Genomic DNA, 20,532 nt, shown 5'->3' with positions numbered 1-20,532 from the left:
GCACAAATTGTGAGGGGCGAAATGCGAAATAAACTGTCAAGGCATCCAGGAATTCTCTCAATTTGAGAGGATCCCCGGAGAAACGAGGTGTAGTGGCGGATAACGTGGGAACATCAGTGGTTCTAGAGGCAAAGGCTTGTCGGTAGACAGTGTTTTCGGCACGTAGCTGTTGGAGTTCTTGAGCCTGTTGTTGTTGAGTCATGAGCAGGGTCTGGCTTGTTGATTCTGTATTCATCACTGGATTATCCATGGTTCCGGACTGCAACTGGAGTTTTTGGCGTTGCAATCTGTCACGATTTACCCTGGGCTTACCGTTGAGGTTGTTGAGAGGTGGTGAACAGCCCCGGTTCCTGCAGGTCCTGCTTTGGCCGAGGTAGGGGCGACCCCTTCCGGTAGCCACGGTGCTGTTTGACAATAGTAAGCCACTACAGTACGTGCCCTCCAGAAGGAGTCCCAGAGGAAAAACCCCAAAAAGGGTAAAAAAACCTCCAACAGGAACTCCCTGAAACAGAAGGAGGACACAAGGACGTTAGGACGGAAGATACTGGAGTTCAGGAATACTGGAGACGAGAGACAGGTCAAGAATAACTGGCTTCACAAGAGGAAACCAGCCGGAGCGTGACTACCACCACAGGAGTGTTGCAACGCAATGAGAAAGAAGCTGAATTCCCCTTATATACCCCTAGACAGGAAGTGGAAAACAGGAAGTAGAAATACCACCATCTTGGATTGGGGAAGAGGTTATAACTAAGAATAAAGAACATGCGTCTGAAAAAAGAGAAACAATGCATGCTGGGAAGAGAGGAGGTGAAGAGCATGCTGGGAAGGGGAAAGGCATGCATAAAAGAGAATCATGTGCAGACATCCGGCTTTTGCTTGTGTGGCCGGTAAGTGGTGTAAAGGAGGGGGTACCGGGAATCCCCAGGTGATATTGGCTCATTGCAAGTACTGTTGAACCTAATGCGCCAAACGAGGCAAGGACCGTGACCCGATTCGGGTCCTCCGGTCCTGCCGCGTCTGTCAAGGAATCCGTGGCCGGAGAAAAGGGGCGCGGCGAGTGCCCACATGTGTCCACAACACAGATTCGGGCGACACTCAACTATCTGCTACACAATTGCCCATCAAAATGTGACTGTATTTTCCGACTGCCACAAATACAGTCTGCGGTAGTGGACTGTGCCACGCCATCATATACCATCCATGCTCTGCAGTACACTACACTGGTGGTTGTGAAGTTAAACCTACAAGACAGATTTAGGATGTTTGTAATGATATGAAACTTATATTGTTGTTGTGGTGCATTTTATAATGCCATATACAGCATTTCAAGCCACCTAAATGGCAGATGCCTTATCTACTCCACTGGACATTAGGAACCACCCACGTACACAGGCGGAAGTTATCCGTGCATTAGGTGGTTCCTAATATGGCAGACACAGCCATAGGCTAATGTTGTTGCCTGTGGTAGTCACGGGCCAATGGCTGTGTCTGTGGCCGGTGATGACTGCATACATGGTGTACTTGTATGCTGCATTCTGCAAAATCAGTCACTTGTCTCCTGACATTGCTGCCAACAACACCTCCACCACTTCAGCTGCAGTGTGCCACCTCTGGGAGCAATCCTACTACATCCTACAGGATAAAGGGCCCCTTCCTTCCCTTCAGAGGAGCTGGGGAGGCTTGTGAGTGAGGTCTTTCCCCTGTGTGGACAGCTCCAAGGCTCACCAGAGGAGCCCGTAAATACCTCATTGGCACAATTGACTCTGTTCAACACCATCCTTGTCCGCCTCACAAGCAACAATGTGCCCCTGTGTGCCAGTTAGACTTCTTGTGTGCCTGTTGTCACAGTCTGTGTGGTATCAATGGGATATTGTGCAGGTATTGGTAACCGGTACTATATGTTGTGTTCAATCACATTGTGTTGTATGATGTTTTTTGGGGTCCTAGATCCTCTGTGTTGAATGCACATAACAAGGTAAGGAGACTTTACTGCCATCCAATGAGATTTCTTTGTTTATGAATGTTGTACATGTTAGACAACATGTATGTGCATGACAACATGAGCTGTGTATGCATCTTGTCTGACTCATTGGAGCATCTTGTAAGCAATATGTATTGTGTCACATATCTTTCACCCTACATCAGGCCTTCCCAAACTGTTGCCTGGAAGGCATGTCATGCCTCAATGTGCCCTTCAGGGTGCCACCCAAGCCACAAGCCACATTGCTGATGGCCACATGATATACTGTCATGCATTGAAGTGATGGAAATGTTAGTGTCACGTAGGTTCTGTATGCTCAGCCTGCAGAAACATGGGCCCGTTAAATGTACCTCTCAATATGGGACACAGCCCAGGCTGTGGGAGAATAACTGTGGCTATGCAATGGTGGAACATGCCCACTCCCTTTAGACTTGCAGATCCTGTCATGCGGCCAATATGAGGCTCTAGTGGAAAAACATGCCTTGAACACCTCAGTCTATTGACTAGTTTAGGAATGGGTACTGATGTAAATCCCAGAACTAGTCCATGTGTGCATTTTGCATCATTAGCAACACAAAAGGATGATGGACGGAGTGCTGAGCAATGCAAACACTCACCCCCAGTCACAGATCTGGGTTTAATCCATCGTTCTTTTGCTCACCATACCACCCCAGTTTGGACACAGCCATATGCAAATCAGTCTTGACCCTGTTCCTCATGGGAACAGTCCAGCCTGAACTGCCAGGCCAGGTTCTCCCTGGACCAGAAACAAGCATCCTGGGACCGGTTTCAGGGTATCACCCTTCATCAGCCAGGCTAGCTTGAATCCAGTGGCACAGTGAGCAAGAGACCCACGTCTGGGCAGACCCTTTCCACTTAGGGCAACTTTAGCAACACAAAAGGATGATGGACAGAGTGATGAACAATGCAAACACTCAACCCCAATCACAGATCTGGGTTTAATCCACCGTTCCTTTGCTCACCATACCACCCCAGTTTGAACCCAGCCACATGCAAATCAGCCTTGACCCTGTTCCTCATGGGAACAGTCCAGCCTGAACTGCCAGGCCAGGTTCTCCCTGGACCAGAAACAAGCATCCTGGGACTGGTTTCAGGGAATCACCCTTCATCAGCCAGGCTAGCTTGAATCTAGTGGCACAGTGAGCAAGGAACCCACGTCTGGGCATACCTTTCCCACTAAGGGCAACTTTAGGAACACAAAAGGATGATGGACGGAGTGCTGAACAATGCAAACACTCACTTCCAGTCAACGATCTGGGTTTAATCCATTGTTCTTTTGCTCACCATACCACCCCAGTTTGGACCCACCCATAAGCAAATCAGTCTTGACCCTGTTCCTCATGGGACCAGTCCAGCCCGAATTGCCAGGCCAGGTTCTCCCTGGTCCAGAAACGAGCATCCTGGGACCGGTTTCAGAGTATCACCCTTCATCAGCCAGGCTAGCTTGAATCTAGTGGCACAGTGAGCAAGGGACCCTTGTCTGGTTTTGTGATGTAATTTTGCAACATTGCCAATGAGTGCCTTTGACTCATAACATGATCCTTACTCCCACAGCTCTGTCACTTTCACAAAAATCATATTTGTCTTGCACAGGCTTAATGCACAAATGACAAACCCACAGTGCAGACAGTGTGTAGATTCCTGGGAGGCCATGATATGTGACTCAGTAGCTTGGTTACATAGCACAAATTGTACAATGCATACCTTTGTAAGGTGGATGCCATCTCTGTAGTTTAGAAACATATGTCCAAGGGAGTGTCCTTTGGTACAGGTACATACCACAGAAACTCACCCTAAAGTGTCATGAGTCTGCATTTAGTAGGCCACATGTCCACACATGCACAAAGAAGACACTTTTCGTACCCACCATGCCAGCCCTTTCATTGTCACTCAAGTGTAAAGGTGAAGTTTGTACTATGGTAGTTGCCTGTAGGGACTGCTGAATTTCGGCAGTGAAATGCGTGATGGGTGCTACTGCACCCGCTGCACATCAGCATTGCCGCCGGCTATGTTACGAGCTGGCAGCAATGTTGATGTGACTTTTCCGCTGAGCCAGCGGAAAAGTCATAATAGGGAGCCAGAAATACTGCCGGCACTGGCGGTATTCTGGTTCCCGCAGCCTTGGCGGTCCTTTCAAAAGACCAATGAGGTTGTAATGAGGGCCTAAGTCTAACCCACTGCGGGTGACACCAGTTGCTCCAATCTGGGTTTTGCTCTGGCTAACTAGCAGTGCCTCATCTCTACCCAAGGATAGGGATGACTGGGCAGCCGTGCGCATGACATACTTGGCTTCTCAGGGAAGACGTGGTCACTCAGGTCTCATCCGTTTCTCTCATTTACAATTCAGTCTCATTTATAAATGACAAACAGAAGCAGTATGTGTTTTAATAATGAACTTTAATAAAACGACTGCATCTCGGATAGCAAAGCGTGAGCTGCAATAACCAGGACAACACAACATGACAGTATTAGAATTGTGACCAGAATCGTGAAGCATAAAAACAACGCTATCATATTTTCACTATAATCAATGGACTAGCTCCTACCTAGGCTAGGATAGAGCACAGCATGTTAAGCTCTAATTCTGCCCTTCAGGTTCTTCTGGGAAGACATCAACCCCCATACCCGAGCAAAGGCCTGTGGTCTGCGTTGGCATCTGTAGCGAAGCATTCAACAATCAGCATATAGTCGTGGTTCCCTAGCTGGAATCTCCCTCTAACGTGTAAGGGACAAGGAAATGTTTTTATAATGACACAGCTGATGTTCTGAGAAAATGTCCTTACGCAAGGATGTGTGTTTTCTACCAGTGTTGGAGACTAAACTTCTACCACGTTCACCGGCAATGTACCCGTGCTGTAGCCTTTGAAGAAGCACAGAGTGATCAAGAATGTCTTGTTTGAGAACAGAGTGCTGGCCTAGGCAAAAACAGTTAGATAGATGGAAAATAAAACAAGACCGTAAAAATGGTTATTGTAACAACAATAAGACGAAGCTGAATAAAATATATCTAGGTTAAAGTGCCCAGCGGCCTGGTGTGTTAAAATAACGTGCATGGAGCTATAACTGAAATGGCTACACAACAGTGCAAAGTGTAATGTGTCCCAGGGCAGCATCCTTTCATGAGTGTTCCTGATGCCTCCTTCCATATTGTGCAGGTATTGTTTGCATTGTGAGCTTTGGATATTTGTCTCTCAACATATTGTGCATCCCTATGACCTTCCATTGTCTTGAAATGGGGGTAATGTGTGGGTTCACTGCAGGGCTCTTTCATAGGAGGGGTATTATTGTTCTGTGACACATCCATACACATGGGTCATCAATCTGACAACAGTCCATGTCATGCCTGAAATGTGAGAGCGCAATTTGAATTATGAGTGATATGCTGTGGTGTTGCTGTTCTGTGACACAATGTTCTCTGCACTTCACTGTCCCTATGACTTAGATGAACAGACATGTATTTTTGTGGAGTGTGGTAGTGCAGTGTCAGTGACCTGCCCAAAGGGGGCATTTACTGGCTGTGAATTTGTTATTCATTGTAAATGACTCTGACCTGGGAGACACTGACAGGTGTACTTGATGCCTGTAGCTTGAGCCCAAAATCATGTGGATGATGGCACGAAAATCTGTTTTGAGCTTAATGACACAAGTAAGTGTTTTGTCATACCTTCGGTTGTGTCCATGGCAACGTAGATTTAGCGCTCCTTCGATGAGCAGCAGCAGCAGGACGTGGTTGATGGGGTCCATGGCGTCAGAGGAGGTGTAACACTGCCTGCAGGTGAGTTACCACCTTTATTCTCTCTGTTTCCGTCTGCTGGGATGTGGTGGTGGGATTGCCACAATCACGTTGGTGGTGTGAAGCATTATAATGTCTCTGGCATGAACACTGGCTCCATCAACCTGTTTGGCCTGCCTTGTCACTGCGGCGGTCGGCGTTGTCTGCCGGTACCGGCGGGACCACTGCGGTCTTTGCTCTATGGGACTGCCAACATCTTAATATGGTGGTCGGACTGCCGCCGCCACCATGGCAGTACATGGACCCTCAAAGTCATAATCAGGCCCTAAGGACCTGATTTAGGTATTGGTGATTGTTAGAAATGGGGTCCTTGGTTGACAGTCAGGTTACCCCCTGTTCAAGCAAAGACCCTCACTCTAGTCAGGGTAAAAGAGAATCACCCCCAGCTAACCCCTGCTTACCCCCTTGGTAGCTTGGCAGAGCAGTAGGCTTAACCTCAGAGTGCTAGGCGTAAAGTATTTGTACCAACACACACAGTAACTCAATGAAAACACTACAAAATGACACAACACAGGTTTAGAAAAATAGGAAATATTTATCTAAACAAAACAAGACCAAAACGACAAAAATCCACCATACACAAGTCAAGTTATTAATAAAAAATCAAAAAGAGTCTTTAAGTAGTTTTAAAAACACACTAGCGCTGCTAGAGTGAAAATGTACCTGGTGTGCGTCAAAAATAACCCCGCACGGGCGGGCGTGCGTCGAAAATAACTCTGCACGGCGGTACTCGAGTCAAAAATCCAGCCGCACGATGAGTTGACGATCCAGCCGCACAGGTTGCGATCTCCCAGCCTCCGTCAGCGATGCTGCGCGTCGTTTCTCCTGCTCCGTGCGTCGATTCTCCGGTCGCGTTTCCTGCGAGCGTCGTTTCTCAGCCGCAGAGCTGGCGGTGCGTCGTTTTTCAGCCGCCGATCGGATTCGCGTCGATCTTTTCCCCGCACGGCGCTCTGTGCGTGGATTTTCTTGTCTTTAGGCTGCCAGCTTCTCCTTTCAGGGTCCCAGGAACTGGATGGGCACCACAGGGCAGAGTAGGAGTCTCTCCAGAGGCTCCAGGTGCTGGCAGAGAGAAGTCTTTGCTGTCCCTGAGACTTCAAACAACAGGAGGCAAGCTCTAGATCAAGCCCTTGGAGATTTCTTCTCAAGATGGAAGGCACACAAAGTCCAGTCTTTGCCCTCTTACTCTGGCAGAAGCAGCACTGCAGGAAAGCTCCACAAAGCACAGTCACAGGCAGGGCAGCACTTCCTCCTCAGCTAACAGCTCTTCTCCAGGCAGAGGTTCCTCTTGATTCCAGAAGTGTTTCTAAAGTCTGTAGATGTGGGTGCCCTTCTTATACCCATTTTAGTCTTTGAAGTCACCTTTCTTCAAAGGGGACTCACACCTACTTGTGAAATCCTGCCTTGCCCAGGCAAGGCCTCAGACACACACCAGGGGGTTGGAGCCGGCATTGTTAGAGGCAGGCACAGTCCTTTCAGATGAGAGTGACCACTCCACCCCTCCCTCCTAGCAGAGATGGCTAATCAGGAAATGCAGGTTACACCCCAGCTCCCTCTGTGTCACTGTCTGGTGTGAGGTGAAAAACAACCCAACTGTCAAACTGACCCAGACAGGGAATCCACAAACAAGGCAGAGTCACAGAATGGTTAAAGCAAGAAAATGCTCACTTTCTAAAAGTGGCATTTTCAAACGCACAATCTTAAAATCAACTTTACTAAAAGATGTATTTTTAAATTGTGAGTTCAGGGACCCCAAACTCCACATGTCCATCTACTCTCTAGGGGAATCTACGCTTTAATCATATTTAAAGGTAGCCCCCATATTATCCTATGAGAGAGACAGTCCTTGCAACAGTGAAAAACGAATTTAGCAGTATTTCACTGTCAGGACATATAAACCACATTACTATATGTCCTACCCTTATCCATACACTGCACCCTGCCCTTGGGGCTACCTAGGGCCTACCTTAGGGGTGCCTTACATGTAAGAAAAGGGAAGGTTTAGGCCTGGCAAGTGGGTACACTTGCCAAGTCGAATTTACAGTGTAAAAATACACACACAGACACTGCAGTGGCAGGTCTGAGACATGATTACAGAGCTACTTATGTGGGTGGCACAACCAGTGCTGCAGGCCCACTAGTAGCATTTGATTTACAGGCCCTGGGCACCTCTAGTGCACTTTACTAGGGGCTTAACAGTAAAACAAATATGCCAATCATGGAGAACCAATTACGTACACATTTTAAACAGGAGCACTTGCACTTTAGCACTGGTTAGCAGTGGTAAAGTGCCCAGAGTAACAAACACAATAAAATCAGAGTCCAGCACACATCAACAACCTGGGGAACAGAGGCAAAAAGTTAAGGGAGACCACGCCAAGGATGAAAAGTCTAACACGTGTCCCCCCCAGCTAAAAGTGGGGAGCAACTACCCAACCTCATGGGATTTCTCATCACTAAGGCGGAAGAACCTGGACAGACCATCAGCATTGGCGTGCTCTGTACCAGGACGATGTTCCACCGTAAAGTCCATCCCCTGTAGGGAAATGGACAACCTCAACAGTTTTGGATTCTCACCCCTCATCTGCATTAACCATCTGAGGGGCCTGTGGTCGGTCTGAACTCGGAAGTGAGTCCCAAACAAGTAGGGTCTTAGCTTCTTAAGTGCCCAGACCACAGCAAACGCTTCGCGTTCTATGGCACTCCACCTACGTTCCCTGGGTAGTAACCTCCTGCTAATGAAGGCTACGGGTTGATCTAGGCCCTCTTCATTAAGCTGTGAGAGTACTGCTCCAATACCATGCTCTGAGGCGTCTGTTTGCACAACAAACTCCTTGGAGTAGTCAGGTGCCTGCAGCACAGGTGCTGTGCACATGGCAGCCTTCAGGGCATCAAAAGCGTTCTGGCAAGCCTCTGTCCAGATCACTTTCTTGGGTTGCTTCTTGGAAGTCAACTCAGTTAAGGGGGTAACAATGGTACCATATCCCTTAACAAACCTCCGGTAATATCCTGTGAGACCTAAAAAGGCTCTCACTTCAGTCTGGGTCTTGGGAGGCTCCCAAGCCAGAATCGTATCAATCTTAGGCTGTAGGGGTGCCACCTGGCCACTCCCCACCTGGTGTCCTAAGTACACCACAGAACCCTGCCCTATTTGGCACTTGCTCGCCTTAATAGTGAGGCCTGCCTTCTGCAGGGCCTCTAACACTCTCCAGAGGTGTTGCAGGTGTTCCTCCCATGTGGAACTAAACACAGCAATGTCATCCAGGTAGGCGGCACTGAACTCATCCAGTCCTGCCAACACCTGGTTGACCAATCTCTGAAAGGTGGCACGGGCGTTCTTCATCCCAAAGGGCATCACATTGAAGTGGAAGTGCCCATCTGGGGTAGAGAATGCTGACCTCTCCTTTGCCCCCTCAGTTAAGGCAATCTGCCAGTACCCAGATGTTAAATCAAACGTACTGAGGTACTTGGCAGCTCCTAACCGAACAATGAGCTCATCAGCTCGGGGGATGGGGTGTGCGTCAGTCTTGCTGACCGCATTGAGACCCCGGTAGTCCACACAGAACCTAAGTTCTGGAGTGGCACCAGGAGCAGCAGCCTTTGGGACCAAGACCACTGGGCTGGCCCAAGGACTGCTGGAGCGCTCAATAACCCCTAGGGTTAACATTTTGGAGACTTCTTCCTTAATGCAAGCCCTGACCCTGTCAGTCACCCTGTAAACCTTATGTTTAACAGGTGTACTGTCCCCAGTGTCCACATCATGTGTGCACAGGTGTGTGACTCCTGGGATCAGGGAAAACAGCGAGGCGAACTGTCCCAGCACGTGGCGACAGTCCCTCTGCTGTTCCTCAGTCAGGGAGGGGGAGAGGATCACTCCCTCCACAGACCCATCTTTCTCTCCTGCAGACAGGAGGTCAGGAAGAGGATCACTCTCTCCCTCCACCCCGTCATCTGTCGCTAGGAGCATGGATAGCTCAGTTCGCTCAAAGTGTGGTTTGAGGCGGTTGACATGTAGGACCCTCAAAGGGTTCCTGGGGGATTGTAAGTCTACCAGATAGGTGACCTCGCTCTTTCTTTCCACCACCTCAAAAGGCCCAGTCCACTTATCTTGGAGAGCCCTAGGCTCCACTGGTGCCATGACCCACACTTTTTGTCCAGGCTGAAACTCAACCAGAGTGGCATTCTGGTCGTACCACCGTTTCATATCCTCCTGGCTTGCTTCCAGGTTCTCCTGAGCGAGACTCCTGAAGCGGGCAGTCTGGTTTCTAAGTGCCAGCATGTAGCTAAATACATCCTGGGGTGGTTTACTAGGAGCTTTCTCCAAAGCCTCCTTCACCAGACTGAGCGGTCCCCTCACAGGGTGGCCATAGATGAGCTCAAAGGGGCTAAAGCCAAGTCCCTTTTGAGGCACCTCCCTGTAAGCGAACAGAAGGCATGGCAAGAGGACGTCCCACTTACGCCTCAAGGGCTCTGACAGGCCCTGAATCATGCCTTTCAAGGTGCGGTTGAATCTCTCAACCAGACCATTACTTTGGGGGTGGTAAGGGGTGGTGAACTTGTAGGTTACCCCACACACCTTCCACAGAGACTTCATATAAGTGGATATGAAGTTTGTACCTCTATCAGATACCACCTCCTTGGGGAACCCCATGCGGGTAAAAACCCCCATCAAGGCACGTCCCACCACGGGGGCAGTGACCGTCCTTAGAGGAATGGCTTCTGGGTACCGCGTGGCATGGTCCACCAAGACCAGGATGAACCTGTTGCCCATGGCTGTCTTGGGATCAAGAGGCCCCACAATGTCAATTCCTACCCTTTCAAAGGGAGTACTGACTACAGGTAAAGGTTGGAGGGGAGCTTTGCATTTCCCCCCACTCTTGCCACTTGCCTGACAAGTCTGACAAGACCTACAATAAGCAGCTGACTGCTTGTGCATCAAGGGCCAGTAAAAGTGGGAGACAAGCCTCTTATAGGTCTTGTCCTGCCCTAGATGTCCTGCCAAAGGCACATCATGAGCCAAACCCAGTAGGAAGGCCCTGAAGCACTGGGGTACCACCAGCATACGAGCTGACCCAGGCTCAGGAACCTTAGGCTCACTATACAGGAGGCCATCCTCCCAGTAAATCAGGTGAGTACCTGGCGCCTCGCCAGCCGCCTGGGCTGCAGCCTGCTGCCGCAGCCCCTCAAGAGTAGGGCACTCCTTCTGCGCTGTGCAGAATGCTTCCCTGGTGGGTCCCCCTTCCTGCTGCCACTGTGACAGCTCAGGGACCTCCCCCAGTTCAGCCACCTGTTCCCCTGTAGGCTCCGGGGCATCACCCTCAGGCTCTGCCTCCTCCCGGACCGTGGGAACTTCTGGGGCCGGTTTCCCGCGCCCCCTGCCCTTCCTCTTCTTGGCGGTCCCCTGGGCCACTGTTTCAGGCTCCAGGGGCTCTTGACTACCCTGATTGGCTGCCATAGACCGGGTGGATACGCATACCCACCCAGGCAGACCCAACATCTCCAAGTGAGACTTGTGTTCCACCTCCTTCCAAGGGGAATCCTCCAGGTCGTTACCTAGCAAACAATCAACAGGCATGGTTGGACTCACAGCTACTTTCCAGGAACCTGAGACCCCCCCCATTCAAAGGGAACCTGCGCCACTCTGCAGAGGCGCTCAGAGTTGTCTACCGCAACTACTTGGTGAAGTACCTGGGGATCAATCTGCTCTTCAGACACCAGGTGACTCCTCACTGTAGTCACACTGGCTCCTGTGTCTCTCAGAGCCTCCACCCTCTGTCCATTGATGGTCACCCATTGCCTGTACTTCTTAGTGTTATCAGGCACTAGGTTTCTCTGGACCATCTCACTGTCCCCTAGTGAGACAAGGGTCATTTCTGCTGGTTCCCACCCACCTAAAACCAACTCCTCCCCAAGCGCTACACTGGCCAAACCCTGGGACGGTGCACCAGTGGGTGCCGGTGTACTTCTGGGGCATTTGGGGTCCCCCTCACATGACCCACCTGGTCACATGCATAGCACTTACGTGGGGGACCACCTGCCACTGGCTTCCCTTTGGACAACCATGGCTTCTTTTCACTGGGGGGTTGGGAATCCTTACCCTGGGGATCAGTTTGGGGCCCTTTAGAGAACTCCCCCTGTTTGCCCTTACCCCCCCCTTTCTTCTGAGAGGGACCCTGCCCACCCTTGGCGTGGTCTCCCCCATACCTCTTTTGGACCCTGGTGCTCTCCCAGCGGTCCGCTTCCTGTGCAAGCTTCCTGGGGTCAGTCAGCTTGCTGTCAATGAGGTGCTGGCGCAGCTCTGGAAAACATAAACTGTACAAGTGCTCCCAAGCAATTAAATTGTAAAGCCCCTCATACGTGTTTACCTTACTGCCCTTCACCCAACCATCCAGTAACCTGCAAAAAGAATCAACACATTCCAACCATGTTTGGGATTCCTTTCTCTTGTAGGATCTAAACTTCTCCTTGTACTGATCAGGGGTGAGACCATACCTGGTAGGTGAGTTCCTGAGCATCCCCTAAGGCTGTCAGTGTGTCCCTCCCCTCTGCCTCAAAATGCTTCCACAGGGCTGCCCCCCAATGAGCTTCAGGGACCAGGTTCATGTGGAGAGCTGACTCATAACCCTTGAACCACAAGCAGATATCATCATCCCTCTTATAATCCCTCACAAGGTCTTTTGGGATGTGTACCCTTCTCTCAGGCTGCACTGTAGGATTGCTGCCACCATCTCTACTGGACTGACTCCTCTGATCTATCTCTTTTAAACTGAGCTCATGAGCCATGGCTAACTTCCTTTCCTCAATGGCCAGCTTTCTCTGTTCCACCTCTAGACTGAGCTTTTTCAACTCCAATTGGTACTCCCTCTCTGCCTGTCTGTCCTGTAACTCTTCAGGTGTCAGACCCTTGGAGGATACACTGCTACATGCCCTAGAGACTCCTTCCCTGGGAATAACAGGCCCCCCCAATATACCATTCTGTACTGATTGCTCTCTCTCCTCATCCTCATCCTCCTCATCCTCAGTGTGCCCTCCAGTGCTTCTGGTTGTCACCCAGGCCCTCAGCGCCTTTTTCAGCTCATCCTTCTTGGAAGAGCTCTTAATGGGACAACCAACATTTTTACAAAAACTGCTTTAGCTGAGCCTTGTTATAACTATCCAATTGCTTCAGGTCAAGAACAGCTTCAACTGGTGCATCTCCAAGTAGAGACATGATAAAAGGTTAAAAGAGTGCAAAGTTCCAAATGCAGAAAAGCAAGTTCTCAAATGAAGTTCCAGAAAAGTCAATCACCGGATCAGCAAAAAAAGAAACTGAATGCAGAGCAAAAACAGTCCAAATAGAAAAAAACAAAAATCACAAGACTAGTAGTATGTGGTCACGTAGTGGTCTGAACTCAAACAGTAGTGTACACTTAATCACTGTATGTCAGGCACAAATACAAGTCCAAATCCCGACCGCTGATCACCAATGTTAGAAATGGGGTCCTTGGTTGACAGTCAGGTTACCCCCTGTTCAAGCAAAGACCCTCACTCTAGTCAGGGTAAAAGAGAATCACCCTCAGCTAACCCCTGCTTACCCCCTTGGTAGCTTGGCAGAGCAGTAGGCTTAACCTCAGAGTGCTAGGCGTAAAGTATTTGTACCAACACACACAGTAACTCAATGAAAACACTACAAAATGACACAACACAGGTTTAGAAAAATAGGAAATATTTATCTAAACAAAACAAGACCAAAACGACAAAAATCCACCATACACAAGTCAAGTTATTAATTAAAAATCAAAAAGAGTCTTTAAGTAGTTTTAAAAACACACTAGCGCTGCTAGAGTGAAAATGTACCTGGTGTGCGTCAAAAATAACCCCGCACGGGCGGGCGTGCGTCGAAAATAACTCCGCACGGCGGTACTCGAGTCAAAAATCCAGCCGCACGATGAGTTGACGATCCAGCCGCGCAGGTTGCGATCTCCCAGCCTCCGTCAGCGATGCTGCGCGTCGTTTCTCCTGCTCCGTGTGTCGATTCTTCGGTCGCGTTTCCTGCGAGCGTCGTTTCTCAGCCGCAGAGCTGGCGGCGCGTCGTTTTTCAGCCGCCGATCGGATTCGCGTCGATCTTTTCCCCGCACGGCGCTCTGTGCGTGGATTTTCTTGTCTTTAGGCTGCCAGCTTCTCCTTTCAGGGTCCCAGGAACTGGATGGGCACCACAGGGCAGAGTAGGAGTCTCTCCACAGGCTCCAGGTGCTGGCAGAGAGAAGTCTTTGCTGTCCCTGAGACTTCAAACAACAGGAGGCAAGCTCTAGATCAAGCCCTTGGAGATTTCTTCTCAAGATGGAAGGCACACAAAGTCCAGTCTTTGCCCTCTTACTCTGGCAGAAGCAGCACTGCAGGAAAGCTCCACAAAGCACAGTCACAGGCAGGGCAGAACTTCCTCCTCAGCTAACAGCTCTTCTCCAGGCAGAGGTTCCTCTTGATTCCAGAAGTGTTTCTAAAGTCTGTAGATTTGGGTGCCCTTCTTATACCCATTTTAGTCTTTGAAGTCACCTTTCTTCAAAGGGGACTCACACCTACTTGTGAAATCCTGCCTTGCCCAGGCAAGGCCTCAGACACACACCAGGGGGTTGGAGCCGGCATTGTTAGAGGCAGGCACAGTCCTTTCAGATGAGAGTGACCACTCCACCCCTCCCTCCTAGCAGAGATGGCTAATCAGGAAATGCAGGTTACACCCCAGCTCCCTTTGTGTCACTGTCTGGTGTGAGGTGAAAAACAACCCAACTGTCAAACTGACCCAGACAGGGAATCCACAAACAAGGCAGAGTCACAGAATGGTTTAAGCAAGAAAATGCTCACTTTCTAAAAGTGGCATTTTCAAACGCACAATCTTAAAATCAACTTTACTAAAAGATGTATTTTTAAATTGTGAGTTCAGGGACCCCAAACTCCACATGTCCATCTACTCTCTAGGGGAATCTACGCTTTAATCATATTTAAAGGTAGCCCCCATATTATCCTATGAGAGAGACAGTCCTTGCAACAGTGAAAAACGAATTTAGCAGTATTTCACTGTCAGGACATATAAACCACATTACTATATGTCCTACCTTATCCATACACTGCACCCTGCCCTTGGGGCTACCTAGGGCCTACCTTAGGGGTGCCTTACATGTAAGAAAAGGGAAGGTTTAGGCCTGGCAAGTGGGTACACTTGCCAAGTCGAATTTACAGTGTAAAAATACACACACAGACACTGCAGTGGCAGGTCTGAGACATGATTACAGAGCTACTTATGTGGGTGGCACAACCAGTGCTGCAGGCCCACTAGTAGCATTTGATTTACAGGCCCTGGGCACCTCTAGTGCACTTTACTAGGGGCTTAACAGTAAAACAAATATGCCAATCATGGAGAACCAATTACGTACACATTTTAAACAGGAGCACTTGCACTTTAGCACTGGTTAGCAGTGGTAAAGTGCCCAGAGTAACAAACACAATAAAATCAGAGTCCAGCACACATCAACAACCTGGGGAACAGAGGCAAAAAGTTAAGGGAGACCACGCCAAGGATGAAAAGTCTAACAGTGATGGATATCCCATCTGCCGAAATCTAAATCCCATTATATCCTATTAGATTTAGATTTCAGTGGACAGGATATCTGTCTCTGTTGTGATTGAGTAATTTGTCTGCCAATATCTAAATCAGGCTCTAAGTGTTTCTTTCAGCATTCATCATCTGAATGAATCTGACAAACAACCATGAACCATGTATAACTGAGAGGTACAGTGTCTTCACTATTGAATTAATTGAACATACAATAATTGATGAGCATATCAAGTCTCTCAACAAATTTGTTGATCGTTTCACCAACTCTTTGTCTTTCCTGACTGAAAATATATCTCTTGTAATAAACATTTGGCATAGGACTGAACTTGAGATTTAGCGCTTCTTTGATTTGACCATATAATACTTTATTAACATGTTGTATTTTTTTATTACTTCTTTTACTACTTCACCTGCAGGATTCTTAAGCTATTTTGTAATCTTTTTGTCATCTCTTTCTTCTATCAGTGAAATCATCAAAAGTTTCGATCCAGGCAGTCCATCTATCACCCATATTTAGCTTTTTTGCAGTATTGAATGGAAGTGGTGGATTTAAGAAAGAAGCAGCATTATAATCATTTGTGGAACTTACTGACATTGATTTTAGAGTTCTCTCTTTCACCATCTGCTGCACCATAGGACCTGTTTCATTCATAGTATTGTCAATGCCCTGTTAGGTGCAGGGCATTAGGGTTGTTTTGAACGCTTTCTGTCTACAAGGCTCTGTCCGCTTCTTTAACAGTGAGTAATGACTTTGTTTCTTGCACGGGTTCTTCACCCTTCTCTCCTCTTATGCATTGTATTTATTATACTTGGTTTTAGCCGCCTTTAGCATTTCTTTGTACCTGGTGATTGCTACAGTTAGCATTATTGTACTTTATATCTTATAGCTCTGTGTTGCGTTCTAGTGTGGTACCTCTTTCATGGCCTCATTAGCAGGTTCCTGGTCACTGATACATACAATTTTCTGTGGGGCCTTCAACTTCTTCGAAAGTTTGGCACTGGCTGAAGTGGCACTTTGAGTCCACATACATCAAGCATTGATCTTCACTTTGACTGAGATGCGTGTGGGACATGCAAGCAGTTTGCTGGATCATGGCAAACTTCTTGGGAAAGCACTGTCAGTTCTTCGGGTTAGGTATCCCCTATCTCGTTGCCAGTTGTGGCATCCTCCCTAGCCTGGGTACTTTTAAATGAACAGACCACACACGAAGCTTGGTCTTACATGTCTTTATTCTTCTGCGTGAATACCCCTCTCATAGGTTAACATTGATGATTATTTATTACTTTTAAAAATCTGTAATTCCTAATTGAGAAGGAGTAGCTATACCATGTTGATCACTGTCAGGATTTGCAGTACATGTGTGAATACCATGCTGAGACCCAACCCGGTCACTTGTAGAGTGGATCGTATAACTCTGCTTAACAATTTCAAGAAACTGAGGCCAGGCCTTTGCGGAAAGAGTTATATTCCTGGGGGTTGTCGCTTTGAGTATTTGCTGGTACTAAGAAAGTGAATGTTAAGTTTAACACTCATTTGCAGATATCTTACTCCATTTTAAGATGGCTGCCGCTTTCACTTTATTGTTAACTAGTCTTGAATAGTCTTGTGAGACTGCTTCCTTCTTGGAGGCCATTTCTGGAAGGGAGTAGTATATACAGATGGGAGATGAGGGCCCTGTGCCTGCTGTTCAGAGTCTTCTGGGAGTGTGGAGTGATGGGCTAATTTCACTTCCCTCATCCAGGTGGAAGTTGCAGACAACTGGCGTGCATGGTTAAGGAAGTATTGCTACAACAGTAGGAAAAGCGTTGCAGGAATGGCATATTCAGGCTCTAAAAACAAAACAAAATGAATTTTGGAACATTGAAGGATGTGGTGCTTGTAGAAATTATGAATACCTTTTTTATTTGGCTGTGAAAGTAACTGCAAGTTAATCTAAACTTCGAGAGTTATTGAGCTACAGTTGTTCTGAATCTTGGCATCTGTTATAATTAGTATTGTATTGGTACAGGAACTTTGAGACTTCTCATTCTTTTTGTGTGTTTTTGAGATAAATAATATTATGAGGCACATGAGATCTGTAAGCAGTTGGTAATTATCCTAGATTAGCTATACATTACTTAATTTAACATGTTTATTTATGTGTAACATAAAAGAGAGTGATTACCCGAGACAATATCATAACCTCAATCAGGATTGGATTATTAGATATCCGTAATTGTGATAAAACTGTTTTTCTTTTGCTTGTTATTTTCTTCTCTCCATATCCCCATCCTAGCTGTGCCTACCATAATTCCCTTCCCTCCATCTGGCCATCCTGTTCCTCCATTCTATTGTAGCCAGACCCAGAGCTGCTGGAAGGCAGGCTTCTGAGTGGTACTGTTCCTGAGGATCCAAACCCCGTGGCAAGTACCTATGGAATTGCAATAATAAATCCTCTTTATTTGTAAAGTCGGATTAATTGTTACAATTTTGAAAATGCCACTTTTAGAACGTTGGCATTTTCCTGCTCTTAGCCCTGTGTGCCTGCAGCCTGTCTCCAAAACATGTCTGGGCTGGGCAACAGCTGGCCTTTGTGCATTTCCTCCAGACAGCCACAAACAAAAAGAGCTTAGGTGTGTTAGATGGGCCATCAACCTCCTGATGGCACATCCTTGGAGCTGACTCTTACACTTGAATAGGCAGTGTCCTGCTTCGAACACAAAGGGCTGCATAATTGTTTGTAGTGAGTCTGGAGCCAAGGCATGAAGACAGGACCTCAGTGCACTTCAAAGACCCTTCTTTGGAGCTATCCCCACTTCAGAGGCACAACTGGGCATAAGTACTGAGCCTCTGATCCTACCAAATCAGTACACTACTGGACATGTGAAGAATCCAGCCAGGAAGATGGACTACTGTTCTCCTACAAGGACTGCAACTCTAGACTGCTGCACTTGAATAACTGCTTTTCTGCTGTGCGGCCCTGCTGCCTGCTGCCCTCTGCCCTGCTGAAGAAGTTCTGGATCATCTCATTTGAGCCCAGAGTGACTCCCAGGGCTTGCTGGCTTGCCTCCTGCTTTTACAAAGTCTCAGGGAAACAAAAGACTTCCAACTCATCATTAACAGCACCTGGACTGTGCTTGCAGCAAGTCTTGACCTGTCAAGTGGTGCCAATCCAGTCCTGGACCCTTGAGTTGGGTATGTAGTGTTGAACCTGCTAGAACCCATTCATTGACGCAGTAGCACAGATTGGAGCACCTGTTGTGAGATTGGTATCAAAGCATCACCTCTGTTGCAGAGACCCGATCGGTGCAACGCAATCAGAACTACTGCATCTTCTCTGGACCCACCACTTCACAGCACATTGCTGCCACAACGTCCAGGAGATCAACGCATCATGCCCTCAAGTGCAGATTAACCCGGTTCATCGCATTTGGAACTGCCGCACACAGATTTGGCGCTAAGCTCAATGGAACAAACTCATTGTCACAGTTGCATAGCGAAATCTGATGCAACACCCCAACCGCGTCTGGATCGTTGACACATCTTATGCTGTGAGATACATTAAGGTGCTTTTGCTCAGAGAGCCCTGTGTGGGTCCGGTAAGTGGCCTGCACTCCATTGTGGGCAGAATGAACTCTTGACTTTGTCCCAGTCCAACACGATCAATAAACTCCTTGAGCGATATTTGCTTCTAAGTGCTATATTTACATTTGATCTTTGAAAATGTATATCTCAGCTTCTACTTATTGTATTTTTGTCATGTTGGTCTTGTTTTGTTCATAACAATATAATCTATGTTTCTAACCTGGTGTGGATTCTTTCTGTGGTGCTTTCACTGTGTTACTGGACACATCACATTTTCACAAAGAAAACAGAGCTATTTTTTACAAAGTGCCTAGCTGTGGATTTTGGCCTCTAGCTCAGGCGGCACCTAGTGAAACCTACCAAACCTGCGCATTTTTGAAAACTAGACACCTAGGGGAATCCAAGATGGGGTGACTTGTGGGCTCTGACCAGGTTCTGTTACCCAGAATCCTTTGCAAACCTCAACATTTGTCCAAAAAAACCCTTTTTCCTTTCATTTCGGTGATAGAAAGTTCTGGAATCTGAGAGGAGCCAAAAATGTCCTTCCACCCAGCATTACCTCAAGTCTCCCGATAAATATGGTACATCACTTGTGTGGGTAGGCCTAGCGCCTGTGACAGGAAAGGCCATAAAACATAATGTGGACACATCACATGTTCACAAACAATATAATCTATGTTTCTAACTTGGTGTGGATTCTTTATGTAGTGCTTTCACTGTGTTACTGTTTGCACAAATACTTTACACATTGCCTCTTAACCCCTTCGGTGCCAGACCTTTTCCCTTCCTGTGCCGAGCCTTTTTTGGCTATTTGGGACAGTTCGCGCTTAGGCCCTCATAGCTTTTTCTCCACAGAAGCTACCCATGCCAAATTTGCGTCCTTTTTTCCCAACATCCTAGGGATTCTAGAGGTACCCAGACTTTGTGGGTTCCCCTGAAGGAGACCAAGAAATTAGCCAAAATACTGCGAAAATATCATTTTCTTCAACAAAAATGGGAAAAAAGGGCTGTAGAAGAAGGCTTGTGGGTTTTCCCTGAAAATGGCATCAACAAAGGGTTTGAGGTGGTAAAATAAACATTCTTCCCAGCTTTTAGGAACAGGCAGACTTGAATTAGACAACCCTACTTTTCAACACAATTTTGACATTTTACTGGGACATACCCCATTTTTACTATTTTTTATGCTTTCAGCCTCCTTCCAGTTAGTGACAGAAATGGGTGAGAAACCAATGCTGGATCCCAGACAGCTAAACACCCAAGTTATCCGGAACCCTTTGCAAATCTCAAAATTTGGCTAAAAAAAACACTTTTTCCTCTCATTTCGGTGACAGAAAGTTCTGGAATCTGAGAGGAATCACAAATTTCCTTCCACCCAGCATTCCCCCAAGTCTCCCGATAGAAATGGTACCTCACATGTGTGGGTAGGCATAGCGCCTGCAACAGGAAATGCCCCAAAACACAACGTGGACACATCACATTTTCACAAAGAAAACAGAGCTGTTTTTTACAAAGTGCCTAGCTGTGGATTTTGGCCTCTAGCTCAGCCGGCACCTTGGGAAACCTAGCAAACATGTACATTTTTTAAA

Source organism: Pleurodeles waltl, chromosome 3_1 (assembly GCF_031143425.1).
Source record: "Pleurodeles waltl isolate 20211129_DDA chromosome 3_1, aPleWal1.hap1.20221129, whole genome shotgun sequence".
NCBI classification, from domain to species: Eukaryota; Metazoa; Chordata; class Amphibia; order Caudata; family Salamandridae; genus Pleurodeles; species Pleurodeles waltl.
The sequence above is the reverse complement of the archived record's forward strand: the minus strand, read 5'-3'. Positions refer to the sequence as shown.